Consider the following 27,798-nt stretch of genomic DNA (forward strand, 5'->3'; position numbering starts at 1 on the left):
TAAACAAAAAAGCAAAAAGTATTGTCCAGTTCCTTGTGGCAATTAAAATTAAATGGAAAAATAAATGGAAGAAATAAAAGTTAGATATTAGATTTTATTTTAATGACAATTTTAAAGCAATCAAGAAACAATTAAAAATCTTAGTTGACAGGACGTTTAAAGATCTGATACTCAGTATCAGCTGAAATGAAAGAATAATTCCTTCTCTTATTCCAGCTCCTACTACCAAAGATGATTAGTTTCAAATACCTCGCCTATAAAATTATGAACATTACTATAAACTCTGTAAGTGTATTATTCAATTTGCAAAATGCAATAATAAGCAAGCGTTTTCCCTAAAGATTCATCCTGTGTACTCTCAGGACGTCTGCTTATCCTAATGATGATCTTTCATTCTTTTATAGTATCTACCACTTGCTTGAATTGGTTTCAAATATCAAGTCAAATATCAAGTCACTTTCATGTCTGCCTTTCATTCAGATACAAATTAACCAACGTGGTAATTAACCTTAAATGTCAGAGCCTCCTCCCCGCGTGGACTCCTTCTAGCAATACGCTCTGTATGTTTTTGCAGGACTTGCAAATGTAGGACACTTTAACCAAAACTAGTTAAGACTGCTGTCTCTTTCCGCTCCAGTTTCCTCTCCAACCCACTTCTCCTCACGTAGGATGATGGCATTTGGAGTGGCTATGAAGTAGGTGAGCTGGAAATAAGTGAGTCTGATTTAGTTAGGTCTACACATGGCAGTTATGTCTATGTATATTTCTGCAATTCCTAGCCACTGTGGCGTAGATAGGACTTCCAGGAAATTCCCACAGACCACTGTATTAACTCCCTCATCCTGGAGACCAAAAGATCCACAGTAGAGTTTTTACAAAGCAATTAACATGTCCTACTGAGGTTGGCACTAAAAGAATGCAGCTAATTGAGGTGGGGGAAAAGTTTGAAATATACAGCATGAGAAGCTACCTGTGGAAAATTCTTCCAATTCTTACATCTCATGAAAAACAAACAAACAAAAAAATACGTTTGGCCCAATGTGTGGCACAGCTCGACCAGGCACAGATCTACTTACTCATCGCAGGGATGGCCCTGGAGAGCAGTAGCTGGGGGTCCACTGAGGGGCATGAGCCAGCCCTTGGCTGCTGCCCCAGGCATCTTGGCCCTGCTCCCCTACTCCTGGGGTCCCACACCTGCGCCTGCCAAGCTCAAGGTCGAGGATGCGCTCAATCACTGCAGGAGCAGAGCCTAGGAGGGAGGAGGCTGAACTGTGTCAAAAAGTCACCCCCTCGAGCTTTTGACACTCGCCAACCCAAAACTGTCTCTGCCATGAGGCCATTGGTAGGGTTACCTAAGAGCAAGACGTGGTAGGTTAGATACTCAGTCTGGTGACTGGATGAGATGTGAATGACAATTCTGGTTTTAGTCTGAATACAGGAAAGTTTATTAAAAAGAAAAAAAAGAAAAACTTTTGATATAACTTTGCCCCTATTTGACAGTAGTATTACAATATTTACCTGACATTACAATAGTGAACGGTAAAGCTGAAAGAAATTTTTTAAATTATTAATAATGTAAAGGAAAAAATGTCAATCAAAAGACTGAATTATCTCTCTAGGCTCCGTAGAAAATATTATTAAATTATATTCATAAGAAATGGCAATCGGTTTGAAGCCAAAAATAAGTAGGAAAGAAATATTATAGAGTTGTATTAGGCAATTAATTAAATAGAATGATTTTCTTCTAGGTTTTGTAATTTTACTGGCAGAGGTCAGCTTTTTAAAATTTGCAGTTTGTTAGAATTTATTTCCTCATCCTAACTAAATGTTCATTTTTATATCTAATTTTGTATTTTATTTATTTTTCTCTAAATTTTCCAAATTTGTGTACAACTGAGGCCTCATAAAACTGGAGACATCCTGGATTTATTATTATTATTTCAAAACACTTATTAAGCAATGTTATAAAATTCCTTTAAAACAAGCTTTATGTAGTTGGTTCTGTCTCGATCACCTTCTCATAACGTTAATGTGCCTATTTTTCCCTTCGACCTCGATGCGCAATAAATCTGGATGTTCAGACAATGCAAAAAATCCAATAAATTCAACAAAAATTGAGGTGAAAAGTCAAAGGAAATAATACAATGAGTGACAAAATATTCTGCACAAAGCCTAAATGGAAACTGCTCACCATTTCAATCCCTTCTCCTACTTCTGCCCACATTAACCTTCAAGAGGTAGCTGGCCCATTCAAAGATGGAAAAGTGTCATTGGTCCCTACATAAGAACAGCTAAACAAATACAGAACAAAATAAAATCATAGGAAAAAGCAAAAAGGAAGAACATACACAAAAAGCAGAGGAATAATCTACAACATAGAGAGAAATATCTTAGAAAATAGAAAATGAATTCAAAGGAATAGTTTTTTTATCATCTCAGCTGAATTTATAGGCGTCTTGATTTCTCTGGGAAAAAGAAATGAGACAAGTATTTAAAGAAGAAATTTCAATTCACAAAAGAAATTAAAAATGGCTGGTAGAATTTAGAAAAGAAATGGAAAAGAAAAACAAACATATGGCACAGGTGTATCCTGTATTATACAGATTAAACAATAGAATAAACATGACTGAAAATGAAGACACATATAGTATATGACCTTGAGGAAATGAGAAACGGAAGGGAAGAACAAAGGCAAGAAAACAAAGAAGGAGAGATGTAAAGGCAATGGGAGAAAGGAGCTAAAGGCCATGACATGGGAACAAATATCCAACAAATATACTTCTTGTCCCTAATTACATAAGAGAAAGACTTACAGTGGCACACCATGTGCCAGGAAAAATTGGCAAAGAATGCATAAGAAAATAACATCCTCAGGAAAGTGTTGAAATTGAGAGATGAATAAAAAATTACATGGGTTCTCCAGCAGAAATAAGAAGTCATACACAATAGGTGAGTCAAGGTGACCTCAGTCATCTTCACAGCCCCACCCAAAGCCAGAGACAAGCGGGAGTAAACAGCTCCCTGCCCAGTGTTGTCATCTCAACGTGCCATTTGGAATTGTGTTCACTATCTTGGGACCAGTAGTAAAGCCAAGATGACAAATCAACCTCCACACAGTGGATAAACTAGTGATGTTTTCAGTCAACTCCAGATCCCTCCACAACATCTGAATGATAAATTTTTCTTCTTACTTAAGCCATTGTGATTTCATTCCTCGGTTACTTGTTGACAGCTTCCTCCTTGATGCAAAGAAGATAAAAATTTTATAAAATTCAATCATGGAAAAACAGTAACTTGAATAACACAAATCAGAATAAGGGTGAAGATGAAGAAGGCTAGACAAAGTTTAACTGTTCTAATTTCCTTATCTTTCACATCTAAAATTCAGTAAACACAATCTAAAGTTGAGACAATATAATAATTCCACTCTCAAAACTGTTTTTTTTTCTTTTTTCTAACATTAGAGGAATCTTTCAAAAACTAACATTTCTTATAGTGAAGAAATTTTATCAAAATGTTATCAATTCTTGTTTCACTTTGTATGCTTCATTCTGTTAATTTCAGGTTAAATATAATAATTTAAAAGAAAATAATACATAGCATATGGCAGTATTTTTAAAATTATTTCTATTTTTCTACCCTTCAGTCTTTATACAGAACTTTCTGAATTTTGGGACACCAAATAATAGTAATAGTTATTCCTGGATAGTAAAAATGGGTGGTAGATTCTACTTTTTTATTTTTCTGCTTTGCCTGAGTAAAGACAATGCACGAAACAATGAAAAGCAAATTAAATAAACAGTGAAACTGATACAAAACAAATTTGCTTTTTACAAAATAATTGTTAATCATAAAAATGAGCACCTATTTTGAATAACTACTCTGCTAGGAATTACATAGTACAGGCAATAAGAAAATGTTTTGCTGCCTGTCCCATAGTTACATAAAACTGTAACAGTAAGGAAAATTTATGTCTACCTAATTTTACAGGGACTGCAGAAAAAAGAATATGAATGGGAGATACTGATATTGGAACGTAGTCATCTAAATCAACATTTAGATTATTGACAGTTTTACCTTCACATTTTCAAACTCACTTTCCAAGGCAAATAATATTTCACATTGGATTACCTTGTGATAGAGGACAAATTTCAGAACACTATTTTAAATGTTTTTAGAAAGAGAGTAAATCATATTTGGATTAAAGGTGAAAAAGTATTCCTAAAAAGGGTACCAGAATGTTCCCTACATGCAACAGTGTTTCATGTGTCTTCCCATCTTCATTACTGTTCATCTGGTTAATATTTATCCTTCAACTCTCACCTCAGTCATCATGTTTTATAAAGGGTCTTCGAAATCCCCATGTTAGTCCAAGAGGCTATGTTACTGTGCTGCCTTGTCTATATCCCTGCAAGATAAATTACCCCCATTATATTTGAAATTATCTGTTAGACTAGGGTTCTCAAAGTGTGGTTCCCAGGTAAGCAGTGTATCACCTGGGAACTTCTCCAAAATGCACATTTGCAGACTTCATCCCAACCACACTCAGGAATTCCAAGAGTGGGGCCCATTCACTCATTTATTACAGGCTCGCCAGGTGATTCTGCTGCACGCCAGCTTGAGAGCACTCACTGGTCTACTGTTTTCCCCATAAAAGGTAAGCTCTCTAAGGACAGGGCCTTTTCTCATTCGTTGCTGAAACCCTGAATCCTAGCATCATGCCTGGCACACAGCACGTGGTCCTTAAATACTCTGTCTAACAAAAACAGAGCTTCCGAGTAATGAAAATAACAGCTAACCCTTACTGTGTCCATACTGTGTTCCAGGCACTGTATTAAGCATGTCACATGTACTTAATCACCTAATTCTCCCCATATTCTGATGCGCCAGATACTATTCAGTGTCCCCATTATTACACATTAAGGAATGTAGCACAGAAAGAGTAGGAAATTTGCCAGGGATGCATAATTAGCAAACAGCAGAGCCAAGATGGGATCTCAGTCTATATTCAAAGCTCCACACCTAATCATGAAATTATACAGAGTCACAATTTGTGGAAATACTCAGAGTAATTGCTTGAGATGATTTTCCCTCTTTGGGTATTTCTATTTATCTGGGTTCCTTTTCTTGTATGTTGGTAAATGCATGACATTTTGGCCCCACAAAGAACGTTTTACATGAACACTTCCACTGATAACAGACAGATCTCTTAAAACTATGTACCACTGAAGTACCCTCAGCAATTAAACCAGCATGGATTTGCTGTCTGAACAATTTCCTAACAATGACTAGGTTCCATTTTCTGACTTACAAAATCCCTTTCTAACCCTTAGGCTCACACCAAAATTCTACAGATGCAGAGAACTTGTTCAAAGATTTTGAACTGGTCATTAATCACTGAGAGATGAAATGGAACTCAGATGGACAATGTGACAAAGCAAATGTGTCCCTCATCAGATCCTTTAACAGTTAAAATCAATAGGGGTGTTTTATAAATTGCATTAATTGAAAGTTAAGCTGTTAGTTTTCATTTTATATCAATATTTAAGAAAAAAAAAGATCACGAATTATCAAAGCTTAAAACGGTCACTTTCGTGCCAGTTCACCTGCATGTGCACACGACTCTAACAGGTAACTGCGGCAGTAAAGTTAGGACAAGGCGTGCTCAGGTTCCTTAGGAGCTACAGTTTGATCATTTCTACTGAATTTTACGTGAGGTCCTGCCTAAGCCTCAGATTCTACACAGACAGTCATTTTTACATGTCAATTTATTTTCGTTTTGAAAAAATTGCCATTACCCTTCCTCATTTCTTAAAATGACAAAATCCCAACAGATTAAACTGTTCACAATAGACTGCTAGAACATCTTACAGCATGACAAAGATTTAGCTGAGTAATTCACATTACCACGTAGCTAATTATCGTTTTCATCTTCATTATGTGAGCTGACTATAGCACTTCTTAATTCCATCACTCCTTGGTGCTCTGGCAAAACAGCTAACCAGCAGGTGTTGTGACTGTGGCTCCTGGAATTCTGCCTGATCTCCACTTTTGCGTGGTAACATTGCGGCCAGGAAACAGATTAGATTATGCTGATGTTGAGTTATGGAAATACTGCTCAGTCCAGTAATCTTATGACAATGCAAAATGCCCACTAACAACAGGCTGGCAGCATTATAATTGAGGGTCAGTTAGAAGCAAGTTGGACTCCATCACATTATGACGTGTTGGCCAGGTAAAGAAATTAGTCATGTGAAGAAGGGGGTAGAAAAATGGGATTAAAGTCATGCAAATTGTCAACAATGTAAGGAAGAAGAAAGTGGTCAAAGGAGACATAGATTGTTATTTTCCTTAAGCTGGTATATCTTTAGCTGAATACTTCAAGAGGATAAAACTCTAAGACCTGTTCACTATCAAAGGAAGGATTGTAGAAATGTGCAAAAAAAAAGAATCTCCAATTGAATTCCATGATAACATATGGCAATACTCTATGCATGAAGAAAAGTCACTCTGTTATGATTTCTTGACAGGTTTACTTTGTGGTTCATGGATCATCCATCGTAGGGGATGGAGATGGAAGCACAGGATGTGCACCGAATCACTCAAAGAATGAGGATAGCAGTCAGAACCTGCTAATTAAATAGTGTGTCTCCTACTGGGCTTCTCATTACTCTGAAGGGAAACCAGCCCTGAGAGAAAGCTCTTTGGAACTGGCTGTGGCTTATAGACAGATAACGGATACACCGAGATGAGGTAGACTGGCTGAAGCTGAAGACAGGCTGACCACATTGAGCTGGTTGCTCTGGGTGAAAATCGTCAAGACATTCAATGAATAAAACTAGGAGAGTTTCAAATTCCAAAGATTGTACCCTTTCTTTATCTAGTAATTTAAGTAGTAGTTTTTCTACTGTGAGGTAATCTAGCTGAGTTGTTTTAAGCTACTAAGATTGTGGTAATTTGTTACACAGGGATAAAAAATTAATATATTTGATGTTCAAAATTGAGCTCTTCACAGAGTGTTTCTTTAATTTGGAACACGTTTCTGTGGATGTGACGTTTCCCAGGCAGTCGACAGTATTCTTCAGTATCATGTTTCTCTGACTGAAGCTGAACTGGATCTTATTTCAGATTCTCACTCACTTCCATCTGTTACAACCCAGATTTCACTATAAAATCCTGACTTTTGAGACAAATTGTGAAATCTCAAGTATTACAAATCCTCTGCTTAATTTTCATTTTTTCAGTCTTCATGTAAAATTCTTCCTACATTCTAAAGAAAACTTGGAAAAGACAGGTGTTTTTCTGTTCAGTTGATTTCAGTCAGGTTTTGTCTTCCTAATGACCGAGGAAAAACAAAAATTTTAAAAACAATAAAAAATTACATCTGTGTTATAACTTATACTTTATATAGTTACCTTATTTTATTTTAGAAAAGTAATTTGAAAAGATAGGCTGGATGTTTAAAGGTAGACAGAGGAGACCCAGATGGCCAATCAACAATTAACCTTGAATCTGAGCATCCTCACCTTCCCCAGCATCTCGCATTGTGCCTCAGGGATAGTATGTACCAAATAAACATTTGCTGACTAAATGCATATAAATAAAAAAACTTTAATGTGCACAAAATGTCAACTGCCATTTATATTTTCAGCGTAATAAATAAATGATGTATTTTGTACTTTGGATTCCACAGCTGTATACTGAGAAACGACACATAAAATTCAGAATGCAATGAATAGCAGAGGGATGGAACAGACATCTCTTTATGATAGAAACACAAATCATAATTTTTAAGGTTTGAATACTCTCCAGGATATATCTAGGTAATCATTCCATAAAAGAAAGGGAGAGCTTCTGATTTGGTTTGAAAATCTTTCTTTGAAAGCCTAAACAAAAGATTGATACATAATTAACGACATGAGCCTTCCCTCATAATGTTTCTATACGGCCATAATTTCACAATGGAAACTGTAACGTGTTAGCAAGTGAGGGAGATAGTAAAGAGACAGGGTTCTCCTCGGAGTCGGGGAAGCTTTCAGAATGTTTTCAAGCTATGTTTTACAAAATCATAAAACTCAAAACACCCCCTTTGACACTAGAGGGTTATGGACTATGGACGCCCTCTCCCACGAGGTGTACTTGTGTAGAGCAATGGCATGGAAAGACCTACACTCGCTCATATTGTACAGAACCAGTTGCTCTAAGATCTCCGGTTTCCCTAGACTTGCACAGCTTCAGACTCCCACACTGCCGCAGAATGAGATCCTCCTGCAGGGCTCTCTTCCTCTTGCCTTGTTCATCCTGCTCAGTGAACTTCCTGAGAATAATGTATCTACATACAGAGCTGTCATGCACACCTAGCTCTCCCTGCAAAGAACTTCTGAAAAGCCACAAGGAAACTGCTCCCTCCTGCTGTTTCTCCACTTAGCAGACTTGGAGATGTCTTGGCATTCATGCTGTGGGAGTGTGGCTGGTCTTTCTAAGATGACTCTCATCTGACTGACATTCATAAGAATCTTTCCAGTGTAGAAAAAGGCTTTCATCAAACCTACCTTGTAGTGAATTGAAAACACCAAATATACGACTTTCAATGTGAACAGAAGTACAAATAATGCAACCTACAACCCATAGTTCCTTTTTAACAACCATAGACTACTTTATGTAGTACATTAAAGACGACACAGAAACACTGAAACAAAATATTGAGCTTCTTTTGTGTGACGTTGATGCCAAGGGTGGTCACTTTGGAAGTAATACCATTTCATGACCCCAGAAAACAAAACAAAGCAAAAAGCTCCCTGCACCTTCATCAGCCATCAGGAGAGAGGGCATGAAGTGCATTCATGGAGAACAGTCATGAGAACTGAAAGCTATGAAGTTCACGTGCCTTCTGCGTCCTGTGAGAGCAAAATTCTTGGGCATGAACCTACAGAAAATCAGTATATTTAACTAAAGGCCAACTGTAGCTGAACAAGACAAATACTGAATCATCTGGGGACTTTTAGAAGAAACAGATTACTTACACCCTGTCCAAGCGTTACTGAAATATACTCTCTGGGGATGGAGTCTAAGAATCTTTATTTTTGGAAAGCTAACTCAATGGATTCTATTATTATCCAGCTTCAGAAGGCAAATCAAGTGGATGCTGTGGTTTGTTGCTCAGATTCTCCCTTCAGGAAAAGTCAACCATCTCACAGCTGTGACCTCCCTGGGTGCAGCCTGCATCCAATGACTGGTTGATATGATAGGACAAAGTCCTCATATGCATACCTTGGTTTGGGCTAACTTTAAAGGAGTAAAAGCTGCAGAGCTTCCCTTGAGCAATGGTATTTTTCCCTCAGTCCCTAACAAGTGTTATTCCCAGGAGCACTCCTCAAAAAAATTCCTGCAAGCAACTTTTGATTTCAGGATAAGTTTCTCCAGAAACTCAATCAAAGAGAGCTAGTGCTTAAGTGATCCTTGAATGCATACTCTCAACTAGGCAGTAGCTGATAGTGAAGCAAAATGAAAAAGGCATATGTATGCATGGGGGGAAAGCACCAGGGATCTCAAGGCATCACGAGTCAGCATGTGAACAAGGCAGGAATTTAATAAGGCATTCAAACAGAGGGTGGCACCAGGGGGAGTCAGAGGCTCCACGGAGTGAGGAAGGCATCAGAGAGGAGGTTGGCCTGTACAGAGTGTCTGGAGTGGGGAGGAATTTTGCTTGGGGCAGTGGGAGGTCAGGCCTGCAAGTGGAGGTGGGGAAGGGTCAGATGGAAATCCCTCCAGGGCTAAAGCAGCACTTCAAGCCCAACCAGTGACTTTAGAAGCCCAGTGAGAAGGACGTTTGTACAAGGGGTGATGCAGCAGCAGCTCAGAGTAAAGCAGCAGCCAGTGCTTCAGGGAGGGTGTCAGCCTGGACCTTGTTGAAAGGAGGCGGGAAGCTGGTTATGTACAGAGGGACTCATCAAACAGGTAAACAGAGTATATGAGTATATACTCCCTCTCTCTATAAATATATCTATAAATAGCATAAACATGTTTATAGTATTATATATACATATATATAAGGTGCGTATATAGTTATATACACAGATTCTCCAGCTTTGTTCAGTGAGAGGGCCTGATAGTTGTGACATACCAATAGCAATGTGTATATTAACACCCACATTTTGGCTTCAAAGTTTCCTTTTCCAGAATTACTTAAAGAAATAACCAATTCCAGGGCTGGGGAAGAGGAAAGATAAGATAAGCCTGGAATATCTTTTTGAGACAAAAATGGAAATGTTCAAGATGATGAGACATATCAAAACAACACTGAAACCAGTGTGACGAAGATCCAGCGGCCAAATCTGAAACGATCTGAGCATCAATGTGGATAGTAATGGTAACGGATTAAAAACCAGTGAATAAAATATGAATTTATGAATATACAACATAAATTAATTAAAAATTGAGAGTTTGATTAAAAGTGGGATACTTATTTAGACTAGCAGCATCTTCCAACAAAATATGTATTAACACCAAAGAGGAAAAGAGTAACTTCATAATGGAGAATCTTTTAAGATACCAAATAGTCAACTAGCAATGGGACAAATCAAGTATGTGTGCTGCTCGGTGTGACGTAATGGGTAGCAGCATCACTTCTCTGACATTCCTGCCCAAGAACAACGTACACAGAGCCCAAATCTAGCACGAAGAAACATCAGACAAACCCAAATTGAGAAACATCCTACAAAATAAACTTCCTGTAATATTCAAAAATACCAGTATCATGAAAGTCAAGGAAAGACTGAAGAACTACTCCAGACTAGAGAAAACTAGAGACGTGACAGTAAAAGGCAATGTGTCATTTGTATTGAATCCCTTTGCTCTAAGAGCCTAATTAATGAGACACTTCATAAAATTTGTCTGAGTTTGAGGATTAAATGGCAGTAATGTTTTGATGCTAATTTCCTGATTTCGATGGTTGTACTGAGGTTAAATATGAGAATGCCCTTGTTTGTAAAATAATATGCAGAATATTTTAGGGTGATTTGGTGGTGACTTGCTCCCAAAAATTCCAAGGAAAAATCTTTTTTTTTTTATTGTTCTTGAATCTTATCTTTGAAAATTTTTGTAAAAAGTAAATTTAAACTAAACATAATGGGATTTTGGAACTCTATTACCTTTCACATTGCACACAATGAGGACCTGATTTACAGTGGTGAGAGAAATATGGACAGCTCCTGGCATGTTGCATTCATGACATTATTAAACTTTCACAGAAGTTGAACTGCAATAGCTTGTCGAAGGGAATGCACTATCTCAGGCACTCAGTAGATTCAGAAATAATAATTACAAGCATATTAGAATTAGATGGGTGTTGTTGAATACTAAGATTGTATTATACAAAAGGGAAGGCTAACTGTGATTAGCAATTTAATTGTAAGTGTGAAAATCAGAAACACTAGGCACCTGGTGACTGCTGTGTTAACTCTCCTATCCTAAGTAACAATATAGTAAAAAGGGATTTGAACAATCAGAATATCACATGGAACATCACATAGGTCTACTATGCAGTAGGCGACATATATACTATTTGAAAAACAATTCTTGCATGATCCTGGGCCCTGACAGAGAATTTAACAGTTGAGCCTAAGATCAGAAGCAGAATTCTATTTCATGCAAGTATAAGGTCAGATGAGCCCACCAGCATGGTGGAGAAGAATGATGGAAGAAAAAGGCCCAACTTAGATCAAGGATGGGTCAGCAGGGTATATATGTGCAAGCCCCAAAATGATTGATGCTAAAATGTAGCTCAACCATGTTGCCTCCAAAGGAAACTGATGAGGAGAAATCTTCCAATGGGCAGTTATAATAATATTAATAAATTTGTATCTGGAGGGAAGTCTAATTAGAAAAGATACATGTACCCCAGTGTTCACAGCAGCACTATTTACAATAGCCAATACATGGAAACAACCTAATTGTCCATCAACAGATGACTGGATAAAGAAGTTGTGGTATAGTTATACAATGGAATAGTACTCAGCCATAAAAAAGAATAAAATAAAGCCATTTGCAGCTATTTGGATGGACCTATAGATTGTCATACTAAGTAAGCCTGAAAGAGAAAGAAAAATACCATATGATATTACTCATATGTGGAATCTTAAAAAAAAAAAGACACAAATGAATTTATTTACAAAAGAGAAGCAGGCTTGCAGACATTGAAAACAATCTTATGGTTACCAACAGGGAAAGGGGTAGGAAAGGATAAATTGAGAGTTTGAGATTTGCAAATTCTAACTACCATATATATAAAATAAACAACAAGTTTCTTCTGTGTAGCACAGTGAACTATGTTCAATATCTTGTAGTAACCTATAATGAAAAATATGAAAATGAATATAAGTATGTATATGTATGACTGAAACATTATGTTGTACACCAGAAATTTACACAACATTGTAAACTGACCATACTTCAATAAAAAAAAAAAAAGAGTAGTAACAAATTTGGACTGATGAGCAGTAGTAAATGGCTTAGTTGGATGGCCAGAGTCCTGAGAAGAAAAGATTAGATTATTAGAGACAAGGATTTCTGGGAAACAGCATGTGGATGTAGCTAAGAGGTAATGCATGAAGGATGAAGATTACTGTGTCACACGTTAATGCCATAAAAGAAGAGAGAATCAACCAGTTGGTATTGGTCAGCCTCTGCCACTGGCCACTACAGTGCTTGCACAATGGTTTGTGAATACTGCAGCCATGGTGGCAGAGTGGAGGCTATGCATGGGCTCAACTGTATGTACTCCTCGTTAAGGCTGATCTAGCTACTACTGCTACTAAATATCAAACCTTTCAGCAGCAGAGACTCACACCGAGTCCAAGATTTAACACCCTTCTTTCAAGAGTACAACTAGGCACCTGGTGGCAGGTGGACTACAGTGGACTCCCTCTACCCCAAGATGGGCATCTATTCATGTTGCTGAAGCTGAGATACATAATGGATACGATTAGCTTAACCAGCAATAAAACTCAAGCTCTTACAGAGCTCTTTATCCATCACCTACATCGTATCTGTAACATTACCTTGCCTTAACCAAAGGGATCTATGTTATAACAATCAATACAGGAGTGGTACTATGATCATGAGATACACTCCTTCCATCAAATAGTGTATCACTCAAAGGTGCCATAACGAAAGAGCAATGGAACAGCAATTTGAAGGCATGTCTGAAGCACCAGCATAGAGAAAACACTGCAAGGATGAGGCAACAATCTACCTAGTGCAATATATCCCTTAAATCTAAGATTATTATTAGGTGTTGCATCTTCAACAGATAGAATACCTATTAGTTTTGGAACCAACGGTTGAAAGTAGCAATGGCCCACTTGCCATAACTCCAAGTAACCCACTAGGATTCCTTGTGGTTCCCATGCTTTCCACATTAGGCTCTGTGGATTTAGAGGTCCTTGTTTCCAGGAGAAAAACTTCAAACAAGGGAAACAATAAGTATTCCATTAAATTTTAAGCTATGACTGTCATCTGTTTCTGTTGCCAGCAGACCAGCAGGGAGGGAAAGGACGGTCACTTTGACAGGGCACTTAACCCTGATCATCAGAAGGACATGAGGTTGCTGTTATCCAATGGGCCAGGTGATCCACAAGGACATCTTAGTAACTGTTGTTTGAATTTGGTAAGTGCACAAGCACAAGAGGTATCAGGCTCTGTGCAGCTCTCCTATTTAAGCCATGTAGTCCAGTGGAGGTACTGCTGATGGGGAGAAATCTGAATGAACAGTAGGGAAGGGAGATGATGAATGTCAGTTTCAGGTCTGAGACTGGCTGCAGCATCAAGGTCACAGTCCATCCTACTGACCTTCCTCTTCTGAGATTCTCCAGGGAAAGGGAATAATCAGAATCCTGGGGGAGCTTTCCCAGATAAGTTGAACTCACTCTGTGAAACAAGAGGCAACAGTGGTACAAGAGGTGAAATATAGTGGGTACTGAGGTGGGCCATCCAGGACCCCCAGACACTCGTTCTCCCAAATTTGCAGAGTGCTGGTGACTGATGGATCACAGATGACTCCCTCTCCAGGGATCTGCCCCTTCACCTGGGCAGCCTATATTTCTTGCTTGGTGAATGCAAAGATATAAAGGCCAGGACACTTTCCTTCAAATTAGGATAAATGTGAAGAACCACCCCAACTTCAGAACTATCCCTGGAATTGGCTTCATCCTCTGTTGCATTGACATGGTAGTTAAAATTCTCCCTCTGCCATTCTTTCCTTCCTCTCTCCCTCGCACGTACTGCTCCTGAGGACACTTTCCAGTACACTCCCTGCACACAAACTCTGATCTCAGTCTGTTTCTTGGGGAAAGTGATCTAAGACACTACAAGATGGAAAGCATCTAATTCATACGTATTGAGAAGGGACTAACTATTTTTGAAACTCTTAGGTTCCATCCAGTATCATGCCTTAGAATCTTGGAAAACAAATCACAAAGAATAACAATGAGATAGAAAGAGTCAGAAGCCAGAAGGACAGTGAATAAAGGACCGGAGCAGCAGCTACGAATGTGGACACCTAACATGGGCCCTACTTTAGAAGCTCTCTACATTTCATTGTATTTCATTCTCGATAGCCACACAAAGAAATGACTATCCCAATTTCACTGTGGCGGAACTAAAAATTAGAGAATTTTAATAACATACATAACTAGCAGTGTCCATATTACCTGAACCCCAACTTGAATTATTTATTCTCCTGAGAACATTTTCCTCCACTTGTAAGAATGAGGGTTAAAGGAGACAGAGTTGGGAAGAGTGGAAAAGCCATACTAGGTTCTAGGCAATCAATAATAAATGGCTCAAGGGTCAGAGTTTAATAGCTAATAAGAATAGCTAAGATTTATTGAATAGCCTCTCAGTGCTAAGCAATACATTAAGCTACTTACATGGATTTTTTTCACTTATGACTACAGCCTGAGTAGAGGTAATATCTTTAACCCCTTTTTATCAGTGAGGATGCTGATTTACCCAAAGGAGTTAAATATTTTATTTAGACTGACACAAATATTGTACTCCAGTAGTTCTCAAACTTTATCATGGGGGAATATCTGGAGAACTTGGTAAATATAGAATATATGGTTCTACTCCAAAAGTTTATATTGAGAAGATTCTAAGTGGGGTCTAAGAATTTGCTTTTCTAGAAATTTGCCATAGGATGCTGAGGGTGTTGGTCCAGAGACCACATTTCAGAATCACTGGAATAGTCAAGGACAAGGTTCAAAATCAACCTCCAGCATCCTAGCTACAGAGCTGACAAAATCCGTGATAAATACACATTTTTATCAGTACTAAAACTTGGTTAGGCATGAGAGCCATTGTACCAACCTGCCCCACTTCACAATGCTAAACAAGGTATTTTGTATTACAATTTCTTTATGAAATAATAACTAAATCTTCTGTCAGACCTATAAAATATTGTAAAACATAACATTTTTCCTAATATAAATGTACAATAGATATAATAATATATGTAATATAAATTATCAAGAGGTGTAACCAAGTAAGGAAACAACTTACAGTACTCATTGGACTGTAAGAGGCCCAGAGACTTAAGCATACTCCAGAGAAAGCAGGTGGTGCTTGCTAATGGCTCTTAAGAACAAAGGTTTGGTATGGTTTGAAAAAATGCTGAATATCACTAATTATCAGAGAAATGCAAATCAAAACTACAATGAGGTTATCACCTCACACCAGTCAGAATGGCCGTCATTCAAAAGTCCACAAATGACAAATGTTGGAGAGGCTGTGGAGAAAGGGGAACCCTCCTACACTGCTGATGGGGATGCAGTTTGGTGCAGCCACTGTGGAAAACAGTATGGAGATTCCTCAAAAGACTAGGAAGAGACTTACCATAGGACCCAGGAATTCCGCTCCTGGGCATATACCAGAAGGAACCCTACTTCAAAGAGACACCTGCACCCCAGTGTTCATAGCAGCACTATTTACAATAGCCAAGACATGGAAACATCCTAAATGTCCATCAACAGGTGACTGGATAAAGAAGAGGTGGTATATTTATACAAAGGAATACTACTCAGCCATAAAAACCGACAACATAACACCATTTGCAGCAACATGGATGCTCCTGGAGAATCTCATTCTAAGTGAAGTAAGCCAGAAAGAGAAAGAAAAATACCATATGAGATCGCTCATATGTGGAATCTAAACAAAAAACAAAAAACAAAAAAACAAACAAAGCATAAATACAGAACAGAAATAGACTCATAGACATAGAATACAGACTTGTGGTTGCCAAGGGGGTGGGGGGTGGGAAGAGACAGACTGGGATTTCAAAATGTAGAATAGATAAACAAGATTATACTGTATAGCAAGGGGAAATATATACAAGATCTTTTGGTAGCTCACAGAGAAAGGAATGTGACAATGAATATATATATTTTCATGTATAATTGAAAAATTGTGCTCTACACTAGAATTTGACACATTGTAAAATGATTATAAATCAATAAAAAATGTTTAAAAAAAAAGGTGTGTGTTTATTAAAAAAAAAAAGAAAGAACAAAGGTATATCAGGCAATTGTAGGGTATCAGGTGGGAAAGAAGAGATGCACCAGGAGGTGGAAGAGATGAGAAAACAGAAGGTGATCAGCACTTTACTTAAGGCTAGCACCCCAAAACAGAAGAAGCTTAGTACTCTCCAGTACCTTGGATAAATTCTGTTCCTATAGCTTAGCAACTTTATTTTTTAAAAATTTTCCTTCAACTTATACTTTTTTAAAAAATTGAATTATAGTTGATTTACAATATTATATTAGTTTCAGGTATACAACATAGTGATTCAATACTTTTATAGATTATACTCCATTTAAAATTATTATAAAATATTGGCTATTATTAATATATTAGGCAGTTGTATACATAAATGACTGAGTTTATTTCAAAAAAGGAGAAGCACTATGCATTTTACAACATAATTCTTCTGAGGAGCTGAGATTGTTTTCAAATACTGGTATCACTTGGAGGAGTGAGACAAATATAATACAAATTACCTCCATCACTTTTAAAGTGAGATGACTTTTGCAAAATACTCACATAATATATTGTCTCTGCTGTTTCAACACCAATTTATTCCCCTTAAAAATAGTATATATATTTTTACTGAGATACAAGTGATGTACAATATTATATAAGTTATAAGTATACAACACAGTGATTCACATTTTTAAAGATTATACTCTACTTATAAACTTTTGGCTATATTCTCTTTATTGTACAATACATCCTTTTAATTTATTTCTTTATACGCGATAGTTTGTACCTCTTAGCCCCCTATTCCTTTATTGCCTCTTCCCCACCCCCTCTCCCCACTGGTAACCACTAGTTTGTTCTCTACATCTGTGTGTCTGTTTGTTTTGTTATATGCAGTAGTTTGTATTAATTTTTAGATTCTACACATAAGTGGTATCATACATTGTTTGTCTTTCTCTGTCTGACTAACTTCACTTAGTGTACTTTCCCACTCCACCATTTAGGGTTAGTTACCTAGTGTATGTTCAGGAAAATAATCAAAACTTGGAAATAAGGTCAAAAGAAGAGTTCAATAATTTTCAAAATGTTATACTAGAGCCTTTTCTGACAAGAATGCCTGAGGGTCATCTTCTCTCATGGGATATAATTTTGATTTACTATGCACAGTTGATTAAGGCTCATGCATCTTATAACTGCAAAGTTAGAGGCTGATTTGTGGGAAATGAACCAAGTGTCATTTTTTTTGTGTGTTTGATAGAGAAGATATCCCCCAAAGGTTACAGCGTATTGCCTTGTAGGATATTAATGAGTTTTGTATCAGACTAAGCAATCTCATTCCAAATTTCTTTTTCCACTGACCTTATAAATCTGAATTTCTCATATCCTCATTAAATCACCTTTCTCATCCCATATTAATGAATTAAATAAAATTTGGAAACGTGCGAACTATTTGTATGAGTATTATTTTTTAACGATTTGAGATCACACATTTTCATGTATAATGGATGAGTTCATGTTCAAATATTTTATCTGGATTTTTTTTCATATCTCATTTTAAACAGGTCTGGGAGGCAACAGTTTGAATAGAAGCTGAAATGAACACAGCAAGGTCAGCAGTCACATCATGAGTATCAAGCAACAAGACTTAACGTTTCTTGCTGCCTTATCCAGGGCTTTGAAAATAATAGGGTATGAATGAATATATTTGTATAAATTATATAAGTTCTATTATATAAAACTGTAAGAAGTATTAGAGCAGGTAAATCAACTCAACTTGCTCCCTGGGAACAGACCTATACTCTGTCTTGCAGACTTGCGAATATTTGTACCGAGGTTCAAAATAACACTCTGATAGTAGAATACAAGAAAGGCATAGTCTGTGCTCTTATAGACCTTACTGCTGAATTCATTCATTGATCTATTTCCTATGTGTTTATGGAGTGCCTCTTAAGTATCCACTCTGGTTTGGTATAAGCAAAAACTTCTTTTTGCCTTTCACTGAGCATATTTTTTCAGACAAGTGGGAATGAGAGACAAAAATAGGTGCATAAAGAAGTTAGGTGGGGATATATGCTATGAAGAAAAACTAAGGGAAATAAGAGAGTTAAGAATGATGGAGGCTGCTATGTTATATGTGGATGGGGCTGTGTATATGGTAGAAGGAGTTTCTCTGAGGAATTCACATTTCAGCCAGGAATGGAATGATGTGAGGGGACAGTGTTATTCTTAATTTATACTGGGCAAAATAAATGACGTTATAAATATTCATTGCTTATTTTTCAAAGACAATATTTAAAATATGTAAACCCCTGCCAAGTGATGAATGAAAGATAATCAACACAAAATAGAATTTCTATTATAACACTGTTCATAAACTGATTCTAAAAGTTAAAAACAAAACGAATTTTTATCTTCTTTAACGATATAAATATAGTTAACTACACAGCAAAAGATAATGGAATTTCTATTTTTCTTGTCAGAATCTCTTTGATCCTTGCATCAAAGTCAAAATACATTACTTGTTCTTATTTTTCTTCAATTCCTCAAAATCATGTCAAAACTTATCTTGCTTATACTGAAAATAGCAGTCCTTAACCCTGACTGCACCTTGGAATTAACCAGGGAATTTCAGATGCATTAAGTTTCTTGGATAACAACTATATTCTGATGTAATGATACTAGGGTGAAGCCTGAGCACGGAATTTTGATAGCTCCCCAGATTGGGATTTTGGTAGCTCTCTAGGTGACCCTAGTGTGCAGCCAAAGTTAAGATGCACCCATATATACCATAACTTTACCAGGCAGTTCCCCTCTCTGTCCACTCTCACTACATCCACCCCCAGAGTTTCTGTCTTTCTTTTTATTTGTTGACAGAAGAACCATAACTTGTTCATCTCATTAATATTTTCTCTTATTAGCCCTTCCTGTTGGCAGATACTATTTCATTCTTTATCTGTGAAGACTTTTTTTCCTTAGAGCTTATAAGTTTCCTCTTTTGACTGAACAAATCACTTTCCAGACCCATTCACTGCTCTCTACCTAGAATTTCTTTTCATCGAACACTTGGTCTAGTTTCCTAATTTCAAGTAAGTCACGCCTTTCTTTGTTTTGCCCTCGTTTTGCTGGACTATGCCTAAGATGACTTCCGTAAGAATGGTGCATGGGTACTCTTTCGGAGTCCTTGTAGATCTGAAAATGTTTTAATTATACCTTCACATGTAATTCACAATCTAACTGGGAACTTTACTTTCAAAACTGCATTCCCTTGAAAATATGAGGATATCGTTCCATTTTATTCTAACACCTAACGTTGCTGAGGAGGAGTATAATGTGTTTCTCTGCTCCTACTAAGTTGGTCCATTTATTCCTAAAACAATTTTATCATATCTTATTTTTATTTTATATTCTATGTGACTTTACTATCATTATCTTTGCTAAAATTGCTATTCAATAATTATAACTTTAAATTTCTACAATATCTTTATTTTTTCTTAATGCTCCTTTTTCTTAATACCCTGTTCATGCTTTGTGGGTACAAGGTCATCTTGAACTACACTATGGATATTTACAGGATTTTCACTTTTTCTGAATTTTCACTTTTTCTTCTGGGATCAGGTCTGTTGGTTTATTTGAATTTTTTTCTTTTTCATATTACCTATTTTCTTCAAGTATCTGGTGATCCATTGTTATTCTTCTAAGGTTAAAAATTAGGGGGCATAGTTTGACTTGGAGGATTTGGTTTGCCTCCAAATGAATGAGTAGTTTTTCACTAAGTTGGGACTTTCGAACTGTCAGAATAAGGAGAGCAGCGCTCTGGAGACCAACCCTCAACCTTACAGCCCCAGTCTTCTTTGATTGGTTAATATAATTCCTTTAGGGAAAAAAGCCTTCCTTTTTTGTAGAGAGGTACTTATTAGGATCCTGATAGGCTGGTAAGGAAGAAGGCGGCAAGAGAGATCTCCAATGCATACGCTCCATAGATAAACTTTCAATTAACCACCTGTTTTTCGCCTCTTCTCCATATTATCGTCTGAACCTAAACCTGGAGATTCTGTGAGTGCTGGGAGCGAGATTATCTGTCTCCCTTCTTGGTTGGTGTCCCATTGATTATTCTGGCCATGATTCTCTCCTTTCCGCTGGATTAGTTAAAACCCTATTACTTGATCTCTGTCTTCCAGAAATTTGTTGAAATACCATCCACTAATAACCCCATTCCACCATAACTTCCTCATTGGCTTGGATGTATTCCTTTTAAAAAATATTTGGGGTGGGGGGAGGTAATTAGGGGTGCTTTTTATTTATTCATTCATTCATTTATTTAATGGAGGTCCTGGGGATAGAGTGGATGTATTCCCTTTTACATTTTTTTCTCTTTAATTATAGTAATTGGGTCTTAGATAAAGGGAGACCCAGAAGCATGTTTACTTCTAGGGTCAGAGAAATTAAAGTTTCACTCTTATGTTTACCCATTATAATATAAATTTGATCTGAAGAATTTTTCTCCAAATAGATTGTTTTGATGTACACTAGAGGATCCATGTACAACTGAGAGATTGAATTATGTCAAGAGTTTCACTCTGTGACAGACTATACCCAATTAATGGCATCAACTCTAGATTTTTTATTTATAAGGCAAATTCTAGGACCAGAAGAAAGCGGTTTATATTGGATATGCTGAGGTCAGCCTCTGAGTCAACATTTGTAGAAAAAGCTGGAGAAGCCCAATTCTTAGAGCTGGTAAGCTCAATTCTCTCAGCAGACAGGAACCACTTGCCTCTTACAGTCTCAGCTTCACTTTCAGTCCCTAGGACCAACTCAACGTGAAACAGGAGGAACTGAACTACTCCAAATCCCAATTCCACAGTTCCTCCCGGTCCAGCTCTGGACTGCTGTTTGATCCAGGCCCTCTACACGGCCTCTGCAATTATCCCTCTCCATGAATCCTTCCTGCTTAGTTGCTAATTCTCTCTGGACCAGAGAGAGGTGGGGCTCGGCTCCACCTGACACCTCCTTCTCATGAGCTGGACACGTGAGCATCTGCTGAGCCATTCTGCCCGATGCTACCTGCCTGCCCTCGAATCAGGTGCCTTGGATGCCACACTCTGCTCCTACTGATGGCAAAGAGCCCCCCCCCCCCCTTCAGTCTCCACATCACCATCCACAGCGATCTGTGGTTGTGTTCTTTACACACTGTACTTGCTCACAAGCCTGAATTCCTTTGTCAGCATCTCCTAATGGTTACTTTCTAGGACTTATCTAGACCCATAAGCATAATGCAAGTCAAATTATACAAGATTTTGAGGTGACAGATTTTGAGGACTGCGAGTTGTGTGAATCGATACCAAAGCCCCATTTCTAACAGTCTTTACTGCCTTCCCCAGTTCTAATCTCCCAGCATCTTACTGCTGCTGTGCTCTCAGTGAGGGATAGTGACAGGACATAAGAGTGTGGGTTTGGACAGAATCAGGACTCAAGTAACTATACATTTTTAAACTATGGCAGGTTATTTGTTTCCCTACCCAAGAAGGGAGAAAATAGCATTGCTACTTCAGATGGTTTCTGAGAATTTATGGAAATTATAATACCGTTAGCACGTAGAATAATCCAGACACTCAATTCGGTGCTCCCTAGTGCCCACCTCTCATGGCTCCTGTACACTTACACTGATCCTACCCAACTCACTGAATCTGCCTGAAAGAATCTGAGTGTGTGGCCTGATCACTAAGCTTGGTATCCTTGATTCTGGAGTTTGTTTCCATCTTAAAAGAAGTATCTAACACCTATATAATTACCTCTTAATACTGTGCCATTTTAATAACTGTAAATTGAGCAATATTTACATCATAATTTAATTTGCAAAGTCTAAGTTCATCATTTTAGGAAAAGACAATTTCTGATTAGTTTCAATAAACAATCGCATATTAACCTATGCAAATACACTGGTGACACTATTTTGGGCTGAGAAACAATAGTAGAGATTTAGAAAACTTTTCATTTAAAATTTGAAAATTTCCTGTATAATGAAAATAATTGTATTTATTTAGAGTCTGACTCCTACCACAGTTTGTCCTGAATAGTTAGATGAAGAAGTTTCCAACATTACAGTGGTAAAGGATACTGCGACAGTTTTTCAGTCAAATTATGTCAGTGCTGAGTAAGTCTTGTTCTATACAAAAAAATAAATAAACAAAGAACAACTTGCATATAAGTTTTAGTGTAAGTATTTCTTATCCCAGTGGCTGCCACGCACGTAGCTGGTCAGTCTTCCGGGAGGAGGTGACACTCCAGTCACTAGTGTTTTTAAAAGCTTCCAGCTGATCCTAATATGTACCCATGTTGAAAGACTACTCTGATACAAATCAGAGAATGTCAACACTTGCATCACATTTGGAAAGAGCAAGTCTAAACTTCAATCCGAAATAGAATACAAGTGAAACATGGCGAACGTTAAAGCAATATTAGTTAGAGTAAGATTTACCAAACTTGCCTCATTACGTGAATCACCTGGGCCAATGTTTGAAAATATCAATTCAGGGGTCCTGCCCTGATTCACATCAGATTTAGTAGGTCTGGGACAGACAAGAACCAGGACTCTGCATTCTAACACAAACCCCAGCTGATTCATATGATCATATACGTGTAGCAAATACGAGGTGCAGGACGCCGAAGAAACACTAACGTCAAAGAAGTCTCAAGTACCGTGTTAAGGTCACAGGCACTTGTCATATTTCTCATGTGTACAGGACACTGGAAGTCTTGATATTGTCTTGGATCATAAAAAAATGTGTAGTGAGATTCTGGAAAAATTCTTACAGGCACAGACTTTTAGATAACAAGATCATGAAACATTTCTCACCAGGTGGGTGGAGAGCTGTCCCTAACAGGCAAAGGAAGGTGCACTAAGTTTACTGCAGAGAACAATGGATCTCAGCTCTCCATCCTGAGTATGGAGAATCACTAGGGTGAACCTCTCCTCACCCTCTAGTTGCTTTATGCCAAACACCGTTTCATCACTTTGTGTTTAGTACTGGGGTGAGTAAGCACCTAAGTATGGGCACAGTGAACTTCTATTTAACTATTGGCACAGTGAACCACTTTCTTCTGGACATGGATGAGAGATGCAAAAACATACTGTAAAGGGTTCTGCACTGGGTCAGCAAACTGTAAGCCATTGCTTGTTTTTGTAAAGAAAATTTTACTGGAACACAGAACACCCGTTTGTTTATCTAATATTTATGGCTGCTTCGGCACTGCAATGTCAGAGCCGTGTAGCTGCAACAGAGGCCATCTGGCCTACAAATCTCAAAGTACTTGCTATGTAGCCCTTCACAGAAACATTTTGCTGGCTCACCAGGAAAGTGCCTGGATTGTGTCACCTCAGCACAAAGCACAGCATGGGACAGTGAGAGGTCGAGCCCTGAACAATGTAGGCATCTGAGGCTATTTCTACTCCTGGGCTTCTCAGTTTGAGACTATAAATTATATTTTTTGTTTTGTTTCTGTTTTGCTTTACTTTGCTTCTACTTAAGCCACTGGACTTAGGTCTTCCTTTACTTACAATAAAAACAGTCCTAACTGACAACAGTTATGACAATTAAAAAGACAAGAAGAGTAGAAAACATAACAGAGCTAAAATCTGTGTAGAAGTATTTAAATATCTAGCCAACTTTGAGTGACGTTGAGAAACTAAGTGATTTTTGCAACAAATAGAAATGCTCCTCCCTAAAAGTGGCAAATGCTCATAGAACCAATTAAAGACCGACTAACAAGATGATGATTCCTATCAAGACCAAGACAGAGGCAACACACTAGCCATTCTGTGATGAGGTCTTCACCAATAGCCTGGAGAGCTGGGTTAAAGGTACATGTATATATCACATATGAGATAAGAGATTTCACATTTTGCATTTTTAAGCTTATATTAGTGGTTAGCTGAAACTGGCATAGCTATACAGTTTAACTCTTTTCATTAGTCTAATTCAGAAATGTCTCATGTTGACTTTTAACTCCTTACTTTCTAGAACAGGATCTGGCTTATGGTAGAGTCTCAATAAAAGGGGAAAATAAGCCAAACTAGCCAACTCAACAATTTCATCCTAGGATGCAGATCAAGTTAGTATGTATCAAGAACTCAAAGAATTAGTCCTCTCAGAGCGTATTCTTGTCTGAAAAAGGCAGCACCAAAACACCTCTACCTTTTTCCAAACGGATAAATCTCACTAAAATATCCTGTCTGTCTTATAAATTCTTAATCATGGTGACCTAAACTGACCACAGCTCTTTACAACCACAGAGTCACTTTGTCCATGAGTCTTGATAATGTTTGTAGTTGACTACTGCTGAATTGTAACCTCAGAGAAATGAAACAGGCATGAGACCTGTGAGGTTGAATTAATTTTCTGTTAGTTAACAGTATCTTCTTTTGGAGGATACGCCCACCTTGGATTTGTTGGGAGGGGTACGCGATGTTGTGTAAAGCAATAATGTTTCCAATGATCTGGTCAAGAATATAATTGTAAGACCTGTCTAAGCAGAGGAAGAATTTTCTGTGTTCCAGGTTTCACTTGTAAAAATTATCTCTGAGTCTAGTGCTTAATCCCTTTATTTCCATTAGGATAAAACTTACTTTAAATAAGCCCTTTTCAAGTCCTTTATTGAGAACAAAATGCTTTGGTTCAGATTTGCCCTAACAGTCTGAGATTCTTCATTTTACTGATAACAAAGGGTGACACAGTACCACTCTGCTTAACATAAATTTCACTTGAAGACTGGAGAATAAGATTGCTAGTTAATCTTCCAAAATTCCAAATAAGACTTGAATTAATTAACTGAAGCACCTACATTTTATTGAAGTTCTTATTAAGCGACTTCTTCATAAACTCACCATGTTTACAAGGCTAACACCTTGCTCTCTACTGAAAGCAATCAAACATAAATCCTTAAGCAAGGACATGATGTCTGTATTAGTTACCTACAGCTGTACAACATATTACTTCAAAATTCAGTGACCTAAAACCACAGTATTCATTATGTCACAGCATGTCAGGAATCTAAGCACAGCTTAGCTAGGTCCTCTGGCTTTGATCCCTCACAAGGCTGCCATCAAGTTGCTGACCAGAGCTGTTGTCATTTTAAGGCTGCACTGACAGAAGATCTATTTCCATGCTTGCTCACCTGGTTGTTCCAAGATTCCATTCCTCATGAGCTAGCTGTTGGACTGAGGTGCTCAGTCTCTCACCAGCTCTTAACCAGAGGCCTCCCACTTCGTTCCTTGCCATGTAGATCTCCTCAGAGGGCAGCTTACAACACGGAAACTCTGATTTCATCAGAGTGAGCAAGTAAACAGGCGAGAGACAGAAAGTGGTAGCAAGGTGGACGTCACAGTCTTTCACAACCTAATCTCAGAAGTGACATTCCATCACTTTCCCAATATTCTATTTATTAGAAGCAAGTCACCAAGTCCAGCCTACACTTAAGCTGAGAGGATTACACAAGGTGTGAGTATCAGTAAGCAGGGATCTCTGAGAGCTATCTTAGAAGTCTGATTACCACATTGTTTTTATGACTGAATCTGCCAAAGGGAAGTGGAATCTTAAGGGAGAAAAGGTTGAGTTGTAGGGGCTTATTTGCTAGACTGACAGGAGTTGTCAAATGTCATAAGCAGGCTTGTCCCACACTTATCAGGGGCAGCTACTCCAAATTTATTCTTCACAGATCTCTCCAACCCATCACCTCCACCTTCATATTCAGCTCCTTACTCACAATGACAATGTTCCTTATAGAGGCACTGGTCCTTATTCCCAGAGAAAATGAGAGCAATCAAGTGAGATTTTCCAAACTGTAGACTGTCCAAAGAAAAACATATGACACTATTTTTGCTTATTCTTTCCTTTCTATTTTGACTTCAAAGAAAGAGTTATTTCTGTCTGAGGGTAATTCCTTGCTGATACATTCTTCCTTTCTAACCAGGGTCTTTAGTTCCCACTTCTTCCCTCTCCCGTATCCTCAACACAAGGCCCTCTGATGGCTTCATTCATGGCATGGCAAGTGCCCAAGTTTTCCCATGTGCTCTCCTTGTCCTGTTTAGATAATACCACGCTGCTCTTCAGTTAGCTACTTACCTCCTTCTCTTACCCCAGTGCACTTGAATGTGGCTAGTCCAAGACACTAGTCCAATTCTTGTCAATGTGGTCTGCTTGCAGCTAAATTCGATTGCCTCTTTTCAGGCCTTAACTTATTCAACTTTCTGTATCATTTAGTATTTTTGCTTGTCCCCACCCTCTAGAAATACTCTTCTCTGTGGTCCATAATTCCATCCTCTTATTTCCACCCTACCTGTCTACTCTTTGTCAATCCTATTCACAGAGGAATCAGTCTGAACCTAGCCTTTTAGTGCTTATTTTTTTAATTCTAGGTCAGGCATTCTTCTCTTTTTATTCTGTAAGTGCTCTTAAGAAGACTTTAGCTACTTCCTGATTTTAATGACCACCTTTATGTAAATAACTCCTAAAGTTTTATCTTCACAATTTCCCTTTCCTAAGCCTCATGTTCTTATTTAACTATGTAAGAAAAATCCATTTGGTAATTTAAGTTCAGTTCCAAACTGAACTCCTAACCCTCCTTAACAGCTCCTAAGCGGTTCTTCCTCTTTATGAGTAGAACTCTCTCCCTTCTGCTGGCCAGGTTAGAATCCTGGATCAATCCCTATACATGGATTCCTCCAGCCAATCAACCATTAAGTTTTAATCAAGAGGAAGAAAAGATTAGATGTTAGAATAATCCTTATCCAGTACTTCACAGCCCACAAGTTCCACATTTAACCTCCAAATTGAATGAAAAGGAAATATATAAAGAAGTAAACTTAAACAAAAATCTAGAGGGTCTATGTGGTAGGCAGAATAACGGCCCCTGCAAAGATGTCCATGTCTTAATTTTCAGAACTTATGAATATGTTAATGTTACATGGCATGGGAGAAATATGATTGCAGATGCTACTGAGATCATCTTAAAATAGGGTGATTTATCTTGGATTATCTAGGTAGCCCCAATGTAATTACAAGGATTCTTAAAAATGGGAGTGGGAGGAAAAAGAAAAGTCAGTGTCAGAGTGCTGCCATAAAAAGACTAAATCAGCTACTGTTGACCTTGAAGATGGAAGGGAGCTGTGAGGCAAGGAATGAGGATGATCTCAGAAGTTGGACAAGGCAAGAAATGAATTCTTCTCGAGAGTCTCTAGAAAAGAACACAGACCTGCCAACACCTGGGTTT

The 27,798-nt window shown here is 37.8% G+C and overlaps 1 long non-coding RNA gene across 4 annotated transcripts in view; it reads right to left on the bottom strand.

Moving 5' to 3' along the window:
* Nucleotides 1–25,860, bottom strand: part of LOC123613267 (uncharacterized) — a 381,851-nt gene extending 355,991 nt beyond the window's left edge. For all 4 annotated transcript variants that reach the window (XR_006720624.2, XR_012505599.1, XR_012505598.1 and 1 more), the window contains exon 1: nucleotides 25,705–25,860. This is a non-coding gene — a long non-coding RNA (uncharacterized LOC123613267). The remainder of the gene's footprint in view (nucleotides 1–25,704) is intronic.
* Nucleotides 25,861–27,798: the final 1,938 nt, after the last annotated feature.

This window comes from Camelus bactrianus, chromosome 3, assembly GCF_048773025.1.
Source record: "Camelus bactrianus isolate YW-2024 breed Bactrian camel chromosome 3, ASM4877302v1, whole genome shotgun sequence".
Taxonomy (NCBI): domain Eukaryota; kingdom Metazoa; phylum Chordata; class Mammalia; order Artiodactyla; family Camelidae; genus Camelus; species Camelus bactrianus.